The sequence below is a fragment of the Eublepharis macularius genome, chromosome 7 (genome assembly GCF_028583425.1).
Source record: "Eublepharis macularius isolate TG4126 chromosome 7, MPM_Emac_v1.0, whole genome shotgun sequence".
In the NCBI taxonomy this organism is placed as follows: domain Eukaryota; kingdom Metazoa; phylum Chordata; class Lepidosauria; order Squamata; family Eublepharidae; genus Eublepharis; species Eublepharis macularius.
The window spans coordinates 119,687,912-119,705,373 of record NC_072796.1 but is presented as its reverse complement, the minus strand read 5'-3'; the positions used below and the strand labels follow the sequence as shown (position 1 = coordinate 119,705,373).

The window sequence follows — 17,462 nt, the reverse complement described above, 5'->3', positions numbered from 1 at the left end:
CCAAGCTACACATGACGAATGACACTTGAACCGCAAGTGGATTGAGTGGAGGGCAAGTGAACAGGGAGAAATACACTTGCTGTTCAAGTGTCATTCGTCATGTGTAGCTTGGCCCTCAGATTCACAAGTCACTCCGCTGCTCATTAAGCCAAATGGGACCTGCATCATGGGAGTTGGGAGGGAAATTCTGGGACAAAGTATGGTTGAAAGTAGAGATGGACACGAACCACAAACAAAAGAACCATGTGCTTCATGGTTCATCACGTTTTATGAACCACGAACTTCCACAAACTTGCCCAGGTTCACAAATTGGTTTGTTTGGGTTTGTGAAAATGTCACTTCTGGGCCAGCAAATCACCACTTCTGAGTCAGCAGAAGGTCTGCAGGAAACCCATCCCCTGTTGCCTAGGAAACTGATTGATGAACTGAAAAATGAACCAGCCTAAAGTTCATGGCGGTTTATCAGAAATGGGATGGTTCACGAACCACGAACTGGCCTGGTTCATCACGAATGTTGGTTCATATTTCAATTTGTGCCCATCTCTAGTTGAAAGATTTGTCCTGTAGCAGCTCCCACATCCTGTAATATAAAAAAAGGGGCTCGAATGACCTAAGTATCAGCAGTTACCAACTTGAGAGACTTACAAGAATTGGGAAGTGTCAGGACAATTTATCTACACATGTCAAAGTCCTTGTGATTGTTTGGGAACAACACAAGGAATTTGTATCAACTGTAGTCTGGGAGTTTTGTGCCTCCCAGACACACACTGGCTCTTTTCTGTTTGAGAGAGTTGGCGAACATGCAGCTGCTGGGGAAGCTAGTTTAGTCTGGAGGCTTACTAGTTCCTGACTTCCATGCTCAAGTTTTCTGTGATGTTAATGGGTTAATTATAGCTAAAAACCAAGGAACTGAAGTCACGAAAGCATCTTTCAAGTGGGAAGGCTGTATTGACCATTACATTGCAGAATAAGAGGTACAATTTTGTTATATTAAAATCAGTGTGGGGTTCTTTCTATAATTTCATTTGGTTCTGATTTGCATACTAAGAATACATCATGAGTAAAGTAAAGCTAATACTTGAGATGCATATTTGTTCTTGCAAGCCAAATTGTAAGTTCTTGCTCCAGTGATACAATTTTTGTTGCCATCTGCTTTTTGTGTTCTTTGAATAAACAATTTTTGAAGGAGAAATCTGAATGCATTTTTTTACAGTCACCAACCTGGGTAAATGAACAAGTACACAGAAATATTAATAGTAAACAGAAATGAATAGTAAGTATGTACATTTCAAGCACTTTCATAATAATTTTGAATCTGCATTTCATGTAGAGTGCTATTTGGAAAACGTTACTGGTTCAGGATTTGAGGGTGGGATGTTTTTCCAGGTTCCCAAAATTTGAAGCCATTGTTTTTATCCTAACCCCCTCCCCTCAGGCAGCAGGAGTGGGATGAAATGAGGAAAAGAGAAGCCCCAGGCATACTATGCCAGCACATTTACCCCTGGGGGGCTTTTCCCAGTGCTGGCATTAGAGGCATTAGAGCCCACTCACTCAATTGGAAAATGATGGGTGAACAGGCAGGCTCCTGGATTCCCAGTTGCCATTTCCTCCTGAAGACAGAGGCCTTTTTTTTTAAAGGGCAACTAAATAGCATTATGATATAACATTCTAGCAATATGGGTATCAGGATCTCTTAATTCCTAGCTTTTATTTTTTTTTAAAAAAAGTTAATCTCTAGCTCTTTCATTGTAATGGAAGGAGCTAGAGACATTTTTTTAAACTAACAGAGATATCACCTAACAGCTGTTTCCCAGCCCAGCTTCCTCTCTTCTGCCTCACCCAAACACTCCTGAAATTCTGAGGGATACATTTTTGTGACTCTCTGAATTTCAGGAGTGGTTGGGAGTAATTCTGGGTGTCCATGAGCTGACATGAAACAGCTAATTTGGGGTATAATTTTGCCGCAGGAATACCTGCATGCAGTGCGGAGTCATTCCAATGGCAACAGATTATTCCTGTGGCTACATGATAGAATCATAGAATTATAGGGTTGGAAGGGGCCTCTAGGGTCATCTGGGCCAACCCCCTGCACAATGCAGGAAATTCACAACTATTTCCCCTCCCCACACCCCCAGTGACCCTTGCTCCGTGCCCAGAAGATGGCAAAACACTGTCAGGATCCCTAGCCAAACTGGCCTGAGGATCATTCTAAGCTGCTGAGTAACTGAGAGTGGGTGCTGCCTCTACTTTTGTTTCCATGTTGCATACTTAAGCTCAGTTCCTAGCTGTTCCATTGTATACCCTGGCACTACTGCCTGTGTGTGTGTGGCGGGGGGGGGGGGGAGTGTTCATTTACTGGGGTATGTAATATATTGCTATCAGGATAGTTACCCATCTGTTGGTGGGAGTTGCAAGTAGTTCTGAGTGCTGTTCTTGCTTGTTCTCCCGGATGCCTTCTGAATCTTGTCTGTCAAGAAGGGATATGCCTGGAGTTGTTTTGCCACAACTTGTAACTGAAGTAGAGTGTGTTCCACTAACAAAAGTGACTGTGCTCTACATAGTCCCTTTCTAGTGCATGATGAGCAGTTAACTGCATTTGCGGGTTAGTAGCTAAATTAAGGCCTTTTATGTGAAGAGTATACTAGTCTTATGTTCTGTGTGTGGAGTTGGTGGGAATTACTGCTAGCTATTGAGCATATGAGTGTTCTTAAACAAGTAAATATTTTTTTTACCTAATTACTAGTAGTGACAACCTGTGTCTGTTTTCACACATTCGCATTGATGGCTCCCGCCTTACACAACTGCCTGCCTGAGGAGGTCAAGAAGGCTTGTGTAGAGTCATTCTGTAGAATGTGCCAAACCATAATGTTCTAGAGAACATTGTTTAAAAAGTGATTAGAACTGTCATAGAATGAACAGGCCAGGAAGACACCTTTATACTGGAATATTCCACTACTATGATTATAATGGGTATCACCTGCTTTTATTATATTGGCTTTACCTGGTAATCCACTTTCTGCACTATTTATACTTTATCTGCCTTACCAATAGTTTATTGTTTGCATTGTTCCCTAATTCTGTAATCCTAGTTCTGTTGCATTGTTCATTGGTTGTTTTATGCTGTTTGATTGTACTGTTTATATCCCGTAATCCACCATGAGTGTCATCGATAAACACAGACTATATATATGGAATCCTCCTATGTTAACTGGTCCCTAAAACCAACCTCTAATACACTGTTAGGGCAATATAAACAGTTGCAAGGGAAAGCTTATTCCTGTAAGCATGAAAGAGTGGATCAGAGAAGTTTCTGGTAAAGTTGTTATTTTGAAATGAATGAAAAAGACAAATTGTGGTAGATGAGAGCTCAAATGTTGGCTTTCTAGCTCAAGTGCCTTTGTAACACTCTCTGAAATGCAACCTGATGTCTTAACAGTCCTCCCCCAGGCTCACAAACCAAAGTCAAAGAAAGAGACTAATAAATAATAAATAACATTTGGTATGCCAGTATGGTGCACAGTTGCTTACTGAAGGAATGTGTTCATAATACTGAAAGCTGCACAGAGAAGGCTTTAACCCTTGGGCTTAATTGTTGTTGTAATCCCCCACCCTCAAAATCCAAAATGTTTATAAAATGAAATAAGAGTAGTCAAAAAGCTGCAAGGCAGCTTTTCTACAGTTTTGTGCAAACAGAATTGCTTGATCAGTCATAGCATATGTACAACACTGTACAAGGTGCCAAGTCAATTAAGCTACTAATTGACTGTTTTCAAAAGAGACAGATGGCGGATGAAATTATAGTCACTCAGAACTTTTTTAGGATCCACACCTATGGATGATACATCCATCAAAGAATTTTTAAGACAGCCCTATTAACATCTTTCTCACTCCTGGGTCTTCAGGGGACTCATGAGTATAAAAGTGGGGAAATTCCAAAAAAATATAATACTGTTTACAGGTATATGCAGTGAATGCACTAAAAATGTACAGGGAAATTGGGGAAATTGGGGATATACATGCGGGGAGGTCTTCCTTGTTGCCTTAAAGCCTTCTTGGCTCCTCATCTTCTCCTGTCACACCTTCCAGTAGCAGTGACCAAGCTGATTTTGTTATGCCCTGAATTGCAAGCGGTCAGTGAGGCAACGTTAACAATAATTTGGCTGTGTTATGTGCTGCTATTGCACAGGGAGGTGATTTAGAAAGAATCTGAGATAATTTCTAATACTTCCCCTTCCCTAGAGTGATCCAAACCAACATTTTTGTTTGACCATAAAACGAATAAGTTTATCGTCTCTTTCTTAGAAAGGTTCAAACTTAATGGTTTTGTCGGTAAGGCAAAAGAATATAACAAGTTATAAATCTTTACAGTAGTGGATAGCAGAAATCTGCTTTAGAACAGTTACCATTTCACACCCCAGCTTTATTGAAATGACAGGGTGTATCTGCCAGAGAGAGAGGAAGAGTGATAACTTCTCACTAGATTCAAGAATCTCAGCCTCTTTCAGAATATTTCCCTCAATCCCCTCACAAGTCACTAACCCACTATTTCCTTAAAGTAACCCGGGATACCTGCTCTATTCCTGCCTCTTCATCTGGCCCCTGAGCCCTATGTACCTAACTATAGATATCTGAGAGCTAAGCTACAAGAGACAAATTACGCAAGGTCACACACATGAAGGGAGTCGCAAAGTTAGCCGGGAAACTGAATTTTAAAAGAGATCGGAAGCCTTTGTCAGTTTTCCCTCTCTACAGAGCCAGGGAGATCACTGCTGGGAGGGTTTGCTAATTTCCTCTTTGCCTTCTGAAGGCTCTGTTAGTTTCACCTCCCCTTCTAGGAGGTGGCAGCTTCCAGAGCTGAGTGTTCAGGAACAGTCTTCTCAGGTAAGACCTCCTAGCCCAGCAACGATTCTGGTCTGGGTGTAGTCTGGAGATGCTGGGTGTCACCTGAGTCCTCTCATATTTCCCCAGGGTGGTCTCTAGCTCCTCCTGTTCATCTTCTAAAATCTGTTCATGAATCTGCATCTGTCCCAGGAGGGGTCAAAGCACTATTGCCAAGTGCTCTTTGTGGGACAGCCTTTAAAGATTTTGCAGGTGTGGACAGACCCTGGCCCTATACACCTGGGGGAGGGCAGGGCTCAATACAGAGGAACAGATTGAAAGTCTTAAGGAAAGAATGAGCTGGGAGTCATCAGAGCAAGTATCATTTTCTTTGGCCAAAAGTTAGGGTTGCCAACAAGTGGCTGGACTTGGCAGAAGACTAGATGAGCAGGGATATATAGGGTGCCATCACACTAACAGCATAACATCACTTCTGCATTCACATCATTGCATCGATGTGACACTAGGATTCACAGAGATTCTGTAGTTTTACCATGGAGATTCTGATGAGTCCTAGATAGTCAAGTCAACACAATTCCAGAAAGAACTCAGAAGTGACTACATGCTGTTTCATCTGTAAGTTCCATGCTGTTTCATCTCGTTTCCCCCCAACATCCTACCACATGGTTATGGGAGTCAGGATTGCTGCCAGGAAGTCTTCTGCTATAGTGGGAAACTTGGTAGCCCAACAAACAGTGTAGCAGCCTGTGCTCTGGTCACCATTCCTTTGAGATAAAGGCATCTACTTCTACTGCATCTTTGCTTTGTTTTGGCCATTGTCCACCAACAACAATCTGTGTGGATTCCTTCAATTCTCTTATATCAGCATGGTAATTTGGGATGTCCTATATGGAACAGCGTTCCCCTTATACACTGCCACCCACCATAAACCTTCCTGCACAGGTTGGAGGCTTCACAGGCAATTAAGGCCAGTCACAAACAATATGCCACCTGTCTAACCTCTATTTATCAATCAGAGACTCATGATCCAAACCTACACTGGGCCCTCTCTTTCCTCTTCCCGGAAGCTCTAACAGCCCTTTCACTATATATACTTCCCCTCACCCAGCTACTGCCCAGGGCTGTTGGGGAAAGGGAACTTAGTGTTTACTTCTCATATATATGCTACCAACATTTATTAAATTTAGTCCATTGGACATGACCAGAGTATTTCAGTTTCACCTTTGTGTGTTTTATTTCCTCTCAGCCAAAGCCTTCAAGCTATTCAGGGTTAAAACAGAGACAAGAATAACTCTTATTTACAAGACAGAACACAGAAGTGAACAATTTTAAAACTCATAGATGTATTGTGGATAAACAAATGGTTACTAGATGGCTGATTTTGCACATGTTGGATAATGCACTTTCAATGCACTTTATCAATCGTTTGAGGTGGATTTTTTGTTCCGCACACAAAAAAATCTGTTCCAAATTATCTATAAAGAGGATTGGAAGTGCATTATCCAACATGTGCAGAATCAGCCTATGTCAGAACTGGTGTTAACAACCAGCAGTATCTCTGCTGCCTTTTTTTGGCAGCTTCAAAATCCTTCTCCTCTCAGTAACTGCCTTAACTGATCTTCCAATGGACTTTTAATGATCACTAGCCCAGCATTCCACTTGCTCTCACTGACTGTTTCTCAAGAGAGGTGGAGCTGGAGCCAGTTCAGTCCATCACAGCATAATTGTATGTAAAATAAATCTCATCTGTTATTGATATAACCTTAGATTCATATACTCTGCACCTGATTTCAAAGCAGTGAAAACTAGCTTTGTTTGTATGTTGTAATCTAAAATGTAGAAATTTAGGAGCACTGGTTCTGCTAGAGATTGTTCCAAGTTTGCCTCAGGTATACAACATGTATTGCTTGTGAACCAAGAGTGTATACAGCTTCAAGAGCTGATCTGTGTGATTTTTAAAGGATATATAAAACTGTTTCAAAGAAATGTCAACATATCTGCCTTTGTTCTCTGGGGAAATGTCCTCTGATTAAACTAAACAAGTTTGCATTACTGCCTAAAGCCCCTGTTTGTATTCCTGTGTATGTGCATAAAGGGAGAATTCCATCAGTCTCATTTTCTTGTGCTGCCTGAGGAAGCCAAGTGTTGTTAATGAGAATGACTAGTTGAGTGGCAGCAGCAATGGCAAGAGATATAGAATGGGACTTTTTACCTGGGTGTCACTGTCAGAGCCAACAGCTGCTATAATTAGCTGAAGGCTTCCATATATGTTAGTGCTGGATTAACAAGCTGCTGCGAGATTTGTTCCTTATTTATCACTAAAAACGTAAGAGGATTTGATGATATTATTTTATTTGCTCTTTTTCCATTAAATATGACTTTGGAATTTCTTCTTCTTCTTGTAACTAATGTTGTATAAAATGACATTGTGCTGTGTTGCTAATGAAACTATAATACTTTCAGTGAAATCAGCAAAAGTGTGACTTCTTGGAAAGTTATATTTACCATGCCTTTTTTGTTTGTTTTCAGAGGATTTGTTCTTTATCAGTAACCATGTATTACACTATTAAGGGTTGATAGAGTAATGGTGACAATACATTTGTTATGCGCTGCCACATGGCTTTTTAACTTTTGTAATGAAATCCAGAATTGACTATTTTTTAATGTGGGATTTGCACAGTATTTTGCTATCTCCAGAAATTTAGTATATGATTTAATTTTTTTCAAAAAATGACAGAAAATTGTAGTTTACTTAGTGTCTTCTTCATGGAATGAACATCTAGATATGATATAATATACTTTCCTTATTACCACTATCTCTTATAGATTGTACACCTAGCATATTAAATAAATTAGATTATTAGGCCTTGGTTGAGGATACTTGATAAAGACACTACCTCCCCCACCCCTTCCCATTACCAATGTTAATGTTAGATACGTTTCACTTGTCACTGAAAGACTGTAAACATTTCTTATAACAAAAAACTGTCCCCATTGTAAGAAGTGCCTGGTATTTGTCTAAACAATTCTCATGTTATTGCTTCTAAGTCTTCTTTGTTTAGTTTCTTCTGCCAACGGACACCCAGTGTTTTGGGGTGGGGTTTTTTTGTTTTTGTTTTTTAATTTAGTTATTTCATTCCTCATGTTCTTTTGGATTTCTGTAAAGCTTTTGGATTTCTGTAAAGAAGTAGTCCTTTCTCTTTATAAGCTTGATGCTCAAGTGCCCTTGGCTATTGTAAGATCAAACTGCCAACTCGATATTAGTTTGGTAAACAGTTTTGCTTAGCTATAGAATCTCATGAGGATGTTCCATCAAAGTGAAAGATGCAGGAGGCAGGACTGAAAAGGTTGCAATTATTATTTAATAGATCATTTGTAATGTGTTTAAGCTGTCTTCATCAAGGGAATTTATTGAGCAGTTAGCTGGACACAAAACTGCATCTCTGTCTAATATAACATACATTCTATGTTAGTTATTTTTTGAATATATCTCTATAGTACCTCTTAGCACAAGATGACATGTGTTATATTAGAAACAGATGTCATTTTGTATCTGTATAATTCTCCTTACAAAGGCAACTGAAACGCACTGAAAAAAATCTATTAAGCAATTCTACCGGGCCTGTAAGATGGAAATGTTCCAGTAGGCCTTTGGAGGTTGAAGCAAATGGGTCTCCTATTCATCCTCCTACCAGAGGGAGAGGATGGTCCCCTCCCTGTTTTTTGCTTCTTTCATCCCACTATATAAAAGGCTAACTGTGTTCCTGACAACTCACTTCTTACCATGGTGTGCCTTCAGTTCGGTGTAATAGAGGGAAGCACAGATGAGGCAGCCTGTGCCTCCAGAGAGCATGCCACGGTGGAAAACCCAGGCCAGGAGCAGAGCAGGTGGCAATACACACTCCCCACCTTCACACAGATGGGATCAGGAACGGAGTAGGAGACAATGCCTGCCCCCCCCCATCTTCACCCAGCTTGGATCAGGAGCAGAGCATGTGGCAATGTCTGCCCCCCTTTTGCCCAGCTGGGATCAGGCATGGTGCAGGAGACAATGCCTGCTCCCCTTCACCCGGCCAGGATCAGGAGCAGAGCAGGTGACAATGCCTGCCCCCTCTTCACCCAGCTGGGATCAGGAGTAGAGCAGATGGCAATGCCCACCACCTGCCTTCACTCAGCTGGGATCAGGAGTGAAGCAGGTGGAAATGCCCTCCACACTTCACCCAGCTGGGATCAGATGTGGAGTAAGAAGCAATGCTCACCCCCCTTCACAAGGACGGAATCAGGTGCAGAGCAGAAGGCAATATCCACCTCCTTCACCTGGATGGGATCAGGAGCAGAGCAGGTGAGAAATGCCTACCTTTCTTCCTTCACCCAGCCAGGATCAGGCATGGAGCAGGAGGCAATGTCCAACCCCTCTTCATTGGCCAGGATCAGGAATGGAGAAGGCGGCAATGCCCACCCCCATTCACCCACCCAGGATCAAGACTGAAGCAGGTGGCAATGCCTGACTCCTTTCACCCTGCCAGAATCAGGTGCTGAGCAGGTTGCAATGCCTGCCCCCTTCACTTGGCTGGAATCAGGTGCAGAGCAGGAGGCAATGCCCCCACCTCCTTCACCTGACTGGAATCAGGTTCAGAGCAGGAGGCAATGCTCCTGTCACTCGGCCAAGATAGGCCCAGAGCAGACAGCGATGTCTGCCCACCTTCACCTGGTCATGATCAGGTGCAGAGCAGGCAGCAATGGCCGCCCCCTTTAATTGGCTGGGATGAAGCACAGAGCAGCCAGCATTGCCTGTCCCCCTCCCTCACCCAGCTGTGATCAGGCATGGAGCAGATGGCAATGCCCTCCCCCTGCCTTCAGTTGGCTGGGATCAGGAGTGAAGCAGGTGATAATGCTCACTCCTCTGACATCACCCAGCCAGGATCAGGAGCAGAACAGGTGGCAATGCCCACTCCCCCTTCAACCTGCCAGAATCAGGTGTGGAGCAAACGGCAATGCCCACCACACTTCACCCAGGCAGGATCGGATGTGGAGTAGGAAGCAATGCTTTCCCCCCTTCACAAGGACGGAATCAGGTGCGGAGCAGGAGGCAATACCCACCCCCCTTAACCAGAGCAGATGAGAAATGCCCACCCCCTCACCTTCACCTGGCCAGGATCAGGCATAGAGCAGGAGGCAATGCCTAAAATAGGCCCAGAGCAGGTGACAATGTCTGCCCCCTTCACTTGGTCGTAATCAGGTATGGAGCAGGCAGCAATGGCCACCCCCTTCAATCGGCCGGGATCAAGCGCTGAGCAGCCAGCAATGCTGCCCCCCCTCACCCAGCTGAGTTCCGGAGTGGAATAGGTGGCAATGCCCACCCCCACCTTCACCCAACTGGCATCAGGAGCGGAGAAGGTGGCAATGCCCACCCTCCAGCTGCCTTCACCCAGCCAGGATCAGACACGGAGGAGGAGGCAATGCCCACCTGCCTGCCTTTGCCTTTCTAGAGCCCCTTGTATTTTTTCCCACAATGGGCTTTGTTACTAGTAAATAAATAATTGTAAACTGTTATCTTATTCAAAGTGTAATGCATATCTCACCTTTTAATTATGCCACATCCCCAAGGCTAGTATCAACAGTTAACATGAACAGTATCAGTTAAAATCTAAGAAAAACCAGTACATGGCCTAATAAACCTACATTAGGAAAGGGAAGTAGTAACAAAAGGCAGAAACAGCAGGATTGAAAAAATCCACGCAATAATCAAAAATTCTTCCTAAAGAGCACTGGCTCTGAAGCATCTGGCCTCTCACTGATGGTCTCTACCTTTGAGAAGTAAAATTAACACTGAGTAAAATTTTAGACCGCTCTAAATGGAGCAGTGAGAACCAAAAATAGCGTGCATCCTGGATGTGGTAGTGGCTGAATTTCACAATACATTGAAACCTGAGCTGAACCTCAACTGGGCATCATCATCAAAGAAGGTCCTCCAAGGTCTACGACTGCTAGGCAGCCACAGTAGCCTTGATATCAGACTTATTCTCTTTCCATAACAGTTATACTTTCTTCCTATCCTCCATAAAACTGCCACCACTGCTGAAGCAAAATGAGATCCTGTCTTAGTGCAAACCTTGCTGCTTTATGAAAGGGATATAGTGTATTCCATTGAGTATTTGAATTGAACTAAATGTGCTTTAATCCTTGCATCGGGGTGGTGGTGGTGAGAGGAAGTTGTTTGGAAATAGTTCCAATAATATATTTGAAAAGAGACACAGTGTTCTTAAAATTATCTACTAATTCTATTTAGCCTGAAGTAAATAAAGTAGAAAAATATAAAGAACAAATCATTTAAATAAATAAGGATCCTGGTAGACTTTCACAGGTGGTACATGAAAGTTAATAGCCCCCCTAAATTCTTCAGTATGTACAAGGAATGCCAGTTGAGCTTTGGCTTCCCAGATCACAGAAATCTGGGTTCAGTGTCATATATGCAGTAGAGACAGCATATGGATTTTCCTGTCTTTTCACACGTGAGAAAACGTGATCTTCCGCGTTTTTTGTGCAATGTTCTGGGTCGTTCCAAGGGAAGATAGACCATGTGGAAATGGCCCTACTCTGATTTCTCCTCAAGTCCATTCAGTGGGGCTTACTCCAAGTGTTCTTATCCAGTTACTACACAGTAAGCTCTTTGGAAACTCAAATGATTTTGTATTTTTATTAGTAGCTTTATAGAATACTTTATAATCCCATCTGTGTCTCATCCACTTTATCCACAGAAGTAAATGGAACCTGATCCCACAGGCAGGGTTTTGTAAACTGTTTGCCCCCATTCCAACAAAAAAGATATATCCATGCAAAAAAAACCCTTCTGTATGTATTCTTAAATGCAGATGTACACCTGGATCCACACCTGTGTCTACATTATGATGCCCATCTGAGATTGGTTGGACTGGCTAGATGTGTTGTTTTAATTCTCATGGAGGTACACATCTAAGGCAACCAAGTGTAGCTATGGTTAAATCATGTCCACTGTTTATAATAAATATCTGTTTACATGAATTTTGATTTCCATTGATTCGCTAATAATTCTGGTGATGTAAGCATTCTGCTTTACAGCAGCATTTCCATTGCTTTGTGATGTCCACAGTCTGATCCATTTTACTTGAACAGAAGAAACTGGATAGACAAGTTGCTTCTTTAGGGATTGAAGCCAGAGTCTTTCTGTCAAAACATATTTGTACAGCAAGTGACCATCCTATCTCCCTACGGGTTAAGTGAGTCACCTACACACTATGTCTGACTTCTAAGACTAGGACAAGCAACCAAAGGACAGAAATATTTCATTTCACAAAGTGATTAACTCTTGCACAGCATCTCTGTTGATCCTGCACCAATGAATTTAAGAGAGTACATTTTTCTGACTCTTGCCTGGGTCAGTTCCATCAGTCCCTGGAAACTAACATGGTTGGCTCTGGTTAGTACTTGGATGGGACACCACCAAGGATGTCCAGGGCTGTTACATAGAGGCAGACAATGGCAAACCAACTCTATTAGACTCTTGCCTTGAAAACCCCATGAGGAGTTGCCATGTTAGCTGCAACTTGGCAGCACTTTATGCACATGCAAATTCTTCTGACATGTCTTAAAAACAATGTCTCTGTTTCTTCTAAAGCAATATTTACAGTTGTTTTCCATTGCCTTTTCCACATAGTTCTCTTGCTTTAATAGTATTTAAAAATTATATAGGGACCACAGAAGAAGCCAGAGTAAGAAATTCCATGGGGCATACTTCCATTACCTGTGGGGAAAACAAACAAGCAAGCAAGCAAACAAACAAACAGAAGAATGACATCAAAACAAATAGATATAGATTTGAGTTTGGTATATAATTATAGAACAGTGATAGCAATAATAGCATACCAAGTCATTGGTGAAGGTTTTGTGAGCTGTAATCATTTGTAAGTTGGATTTACTATGACCAAAACATGATCAGAAACAAGAGAATTCTCTTCCTACCTACAAGATTTGAAGAAATATTGTTCACAACTCAAATCCTATGCATGCTTAACTGGAAATATGTTTCATTATAGTTTTACTACTAAGTATAGAATTGGGATGTTAAGTATCTACAAACTAAGCTATTCATTAACATATACATTTCCAAGGTTTTCAAGCAAACTAAACTTTTGGGGGGATTGGGGTTTTTTTTTAACTTTTTTTTTTTACTTTGCATCTTTGGAGAATCTCTGATCTGAGGCTCTTACCTCAGATTAGCCAGCCATACCATTGGTCTTCCATTAACTGTCTTCAAATGTGAGTTTTTGTGAGGGAGGAGAGATATCTCTGTGACCCTCAATATGGGGCATATCCCATAACTCGCCTGGTGAAGGATAGACCACCTTTCCACACATGTGAATGTGTGTAGCAGAGCACACAGTGAAGTCCAGTGAGAAGAAATATACTATAAGTTTGTTTAGTTAAAGAAGAGTTTCATTTAAGAACTATTTACAATAATACATACAACAAACTGAGAGAGACACATGTTCATCATTATACAGGAGAGAGAGAGAGAGACAGTTTCACCAACAGACGTTTTACAACTGACACAGACAGAATCTTCACTCACAGCAGGGAGGTGCCACTTCAGGAGCTACAGACAAACAAACTATACAAAGTATCAAGCCCTTCACTCTGCAAGCCCCCCGCACATTCAAATGAGGCCACAGCGCTTTATTCCTACAGTTTTGCAGTGGTGGTTCCACAATTCTGTAGTTTTTCCAATGGCTATCTGTGGAGAAGTGAAATGAAGGGGGACAGTTTGCTATGGTCCTGTTGCTATAGTAGTCTTGTCTAGGTCTAGTCTAGTCTCAGATGCCTTCAGCCCCAGAATACAGGTTTGCTGTTGTTGTTGTTTTCCTCTTAACTTTCCATCCATACATATTGATAAAGGATTTGAAAGAGAGACAAAAATGGTCAAAGAATATTTTGACGATATGTTAGGGCGATAATCTATCCTTTAAAAAAAAGTTTGTGGAAGGGAAAGTTGAAAACATTTCCTTATGCTGTAATATGAAAAGACCTCCTCAGACCTGATGCTCTTTCATTTGGAAAGATCACGAGGTCTGAAGGGAAGAGATGTTTTCATCAATAAGTGATTGGCGTAGAAGCAAGAGAGAGAGATTTACATATGGAATCAACCACCTTTAGGATTTACCTTTCTTATAGGGAAAATCTGATGAAAATGATCTAACTCCTTTCAGGTTACCAACATCCTTTAGAACTGTAAGTAGTAAATGTTGGTTTTGTGAGGTAGAGAAGGCAGGCTTTTTCACATGTGGTGGATATGTAAAGGGACAACAGATTATTGGAAACAAGTGGTAGAAATTATATCAGTTGAATTGGAAAGACAGGTTCCCTAAGCCAGACATTTTACAGTTAAATTATACAGTTGATATGCCAAAAAAAATCATCAAGCTGTAGCTTTACACATGATTACCACAGTCAAATTGGTTTTTGCTAGGGTTGCCAACCTCCAGGTAGGACTTGGAGTTCTCCCAGAATTACAACTGATTTCCAGATTACAGAGATCACCTCCCCTGGAGGAAATGGTAAACTCTATCCTATATCATAGATTCTAGATGAATACCCTCCCCAATCTCCCTTTGACAGGCAACCCCAAATATCCAGGAATTTCCCATGCTGAAGTTGGCAACCCTAGAATTGGAAACAACAACAAAAATTCCACAATTCATGACTGGCTGATGAAAGTAAAAGACACCTATTCAGGGGCGAAACTAATAGCCTAGAAACAAAGTAGAGATACTTCCCAATTAGACTTATTATCAATGGTTGTGCAGAGAATGGAATGCAAAGCAGCTGTAGAGGAAAGTTAGAGTTGACAGACTGAAGAAAAAAATAAACGACTCCACTCCCGGGCCCGGTGTGATGTTGTCACTTATGGAGCGACATCATTGCTGGCCACTCCCTCAGCACTCATGAGGCTGGCCAAGCAAGCAGGCCCGCCTCTTCCTGGGTGCAGTGGAGGCGGTTAGGCCAGATAGGCTGGGCGCTCCTCCAGTGCTCAGCTGGGCAAGCGAGTGTGCTGCTTCTCTGGGCAGGCTGGAAGCAGGGGGAGGGGGAGGGATGGAGACGGTGCAGGAGGTTGAGCGGGCCAGCTGGCCACTCTCCCAGGACTCAGAGGCTGGGCTTCCTGGAAGCCTGTGGGAGGAGGCAGAGCTGGCACAGGAAGGCCTGCTGGTGCTGCTGCAGCTCGTGGATCCCAGCAGCCAGCCGCCTCTCTTCCTCCACTCTCAAAATACTGGACAGTTATTTTAACTCTATTTCCCCCAGACAATCCCAGAAAAAAAGACAAATGGGGGGAAAAAACCAGACACTTGGCAACCCTAGGGAAAGTACGTGTCACATGCTATTTGCATAAGGGAGGCCCGGTTTCACTTTTTAAAAGATAAGCAACTTTGAGACGGGAAAAGTTGGAGGGAAGTTTCAAGACAGTGCTTTCATTTTCCTTCTGATTGCATCTCTAAATCATCTCCCCCAGTGGCTTTTCACAATTCAAACCATCCAATTTTTTGGAACATAACCATCGGTTATTCGCAGACCTTTTGGATTCATCCCAGGCTAATTCTTAAGGGCTGGTTTGCACATCTGATAGCAAGGCTAAATAACCCACAAGGAGACATTGGCAGGCTCATCCCATGTTGTACAGAAGATTTAGCCTGGGAAACAGAAGTCCATGAATAGGATAGCTGTAATCCCTGCAGTTGCCCTGGCTCCTGTTGCACTGCTGCATGTGTGAAATGTCTATCAAGTTAGCCAGAATACAAGTTTCTGACCAAGTCAGGCAACAATTACCATGATAGCCAGCAAATGTAGCATCCATTCATAGGTGTATAATTCATTTATTTAAATGAATTAAGCTTATGAAAAAGCTTATGAAAAGCTTTTTCATAAGGTTAAGCTTATGAAAAAGCATAACCTTCAAGCAGTATTCAGACCCACCCGAAAAATACAACAGATGCTACGATCAGCAAAAGACAGTAGAGACCCCCTCACCTCTGCAGGAGTATACCGTATACCCTGCAGCTGTGGACAAGTTTACATCGGGACCACAAAGCGTAGCATCCAGACAAGAATAAAAGAACATGAAAGACACTGCAGACTTGGACAACCTGAAAAATCAGCAGTGGCTGAACATAGCCTAACTCAAACAGGGCACAGTATCTTATTCCAGGACACCAAAATACTGGACAACACTTCCAACTACTTTGTCAGACTGCACAGGGAAGCCATTGAAATTCACAAGCATAAGCAAAACTTCAACAGGAAAGAAGAAACCTTAAGAATGAACCGAGCATGGTTGCCAGTTCTGAAAAACACCAGGCTAACAAAACACTCTACACCCGACAATAGCCCTGCAGAGAAGATTAGCACATCAAGTACCAATCCATATGCAAAAGAACCTCCTCAGGATACAGTGAAGCCTCCCGCCATTAGCATTCCACACCCTGGGAAACTCTTACAGGATGACTCAGCTCAACCCCACCCCTCCTGAGTAGATACAAATAACCTACATCTTTTCCACACTGTGACACTGAGAGATCTCTGTCTTTTGGTGCTACACCTCTGAAGATGCCAGCCACAGCTGCTGGCGAAACGTCAGGAACTACAATGCCAAGACCACGGCAATACAGCCCGGAAAACCCACAACAACCATATTTAAATGAAATTGTGAAAGTTTCCATTGAAGGGGGATATAGCAGTTATACACAATAGTGAACTGGGCCATGAATAACTCACCATGATTTGTTTCTAAAAAGGTAGTACTCCAGATTTTGTTGAATACTTATTCAGGGCCTATTCAGACTAGACATGGGCACGAACCAAAAAAAAATTACAGAACCAGAGGATCGTGGTTCGGTGCAGATCACAATCCCAAATTCCCGCACAGCAATGAACATGTCCCGTTCCTGAACCCGGATTGTGGATCGTGGATCGTGAAACCCAGCCTGGGAGCCCATGACTATTTATAAGCATGGGCCCCATTCAGCAACACAGGAGGTCTGTGTTTGGCCATCAGAGCTGCCTATCAGGGTTTGCAGGGATGAGATTGGAGTGCCCATGGCTACAGAACACCCCCTTCCCCCTCCCTCTCTCCCCTGGGTGTCTTCTCCCAACTTGTGACTGCTTTGCTGCTCCATGGTTGGAAGGAAGCCCTGCTGATCAAGGAAAGCTGGGCTTCCATTCGGGTTTCCAGGGCAACAGAAGGAGGGCAAACACAGCTCAGGCATTCCCCTGGCTCCATTGCCAGGGGAATAGATTGCTGGTGCCTGAGTGTCTGGATCCCCGAATCGAGCCCGAACGCCACAATCCAGGCCTCTCCCAACCACTGGATCGTTGGCTGTGGACGATCAAGATCCGCGGGGTCACGATCGCGCAATCGCCATTTTCGTGGGTTTTTTACATTCGTAATGTGGATCGTGCCCATCTCTAATTCAAACCCCTTCTCAGCATGTGCTGTCCTGGAGGAAAAGAGACATCCCATGTTGGCTACAGCTCATGACAGCATGGTAGGTCTTGAGCAGCCAGGAATTGTATGTTGAAGTCATTATGAATTAACTGAA

The 17,462-nt window shown here is 42.7% G+C and overlaps 1 protein-coding gene across 3 annotated transcripts in view; it reads left to right on the top strand.

Annotated features, from left to right (window-relative positions):
* The window catches only part of CSMD3 (CUB and Sushi multiple domains 3), a 922,268-nt gene that overhangs the window by 547,678 nt on the left and 357,128 nt on the right, over window positions 1–17,462 (top strand). The gene's annotated exons all lie outside the window — the stretch shown is intronic.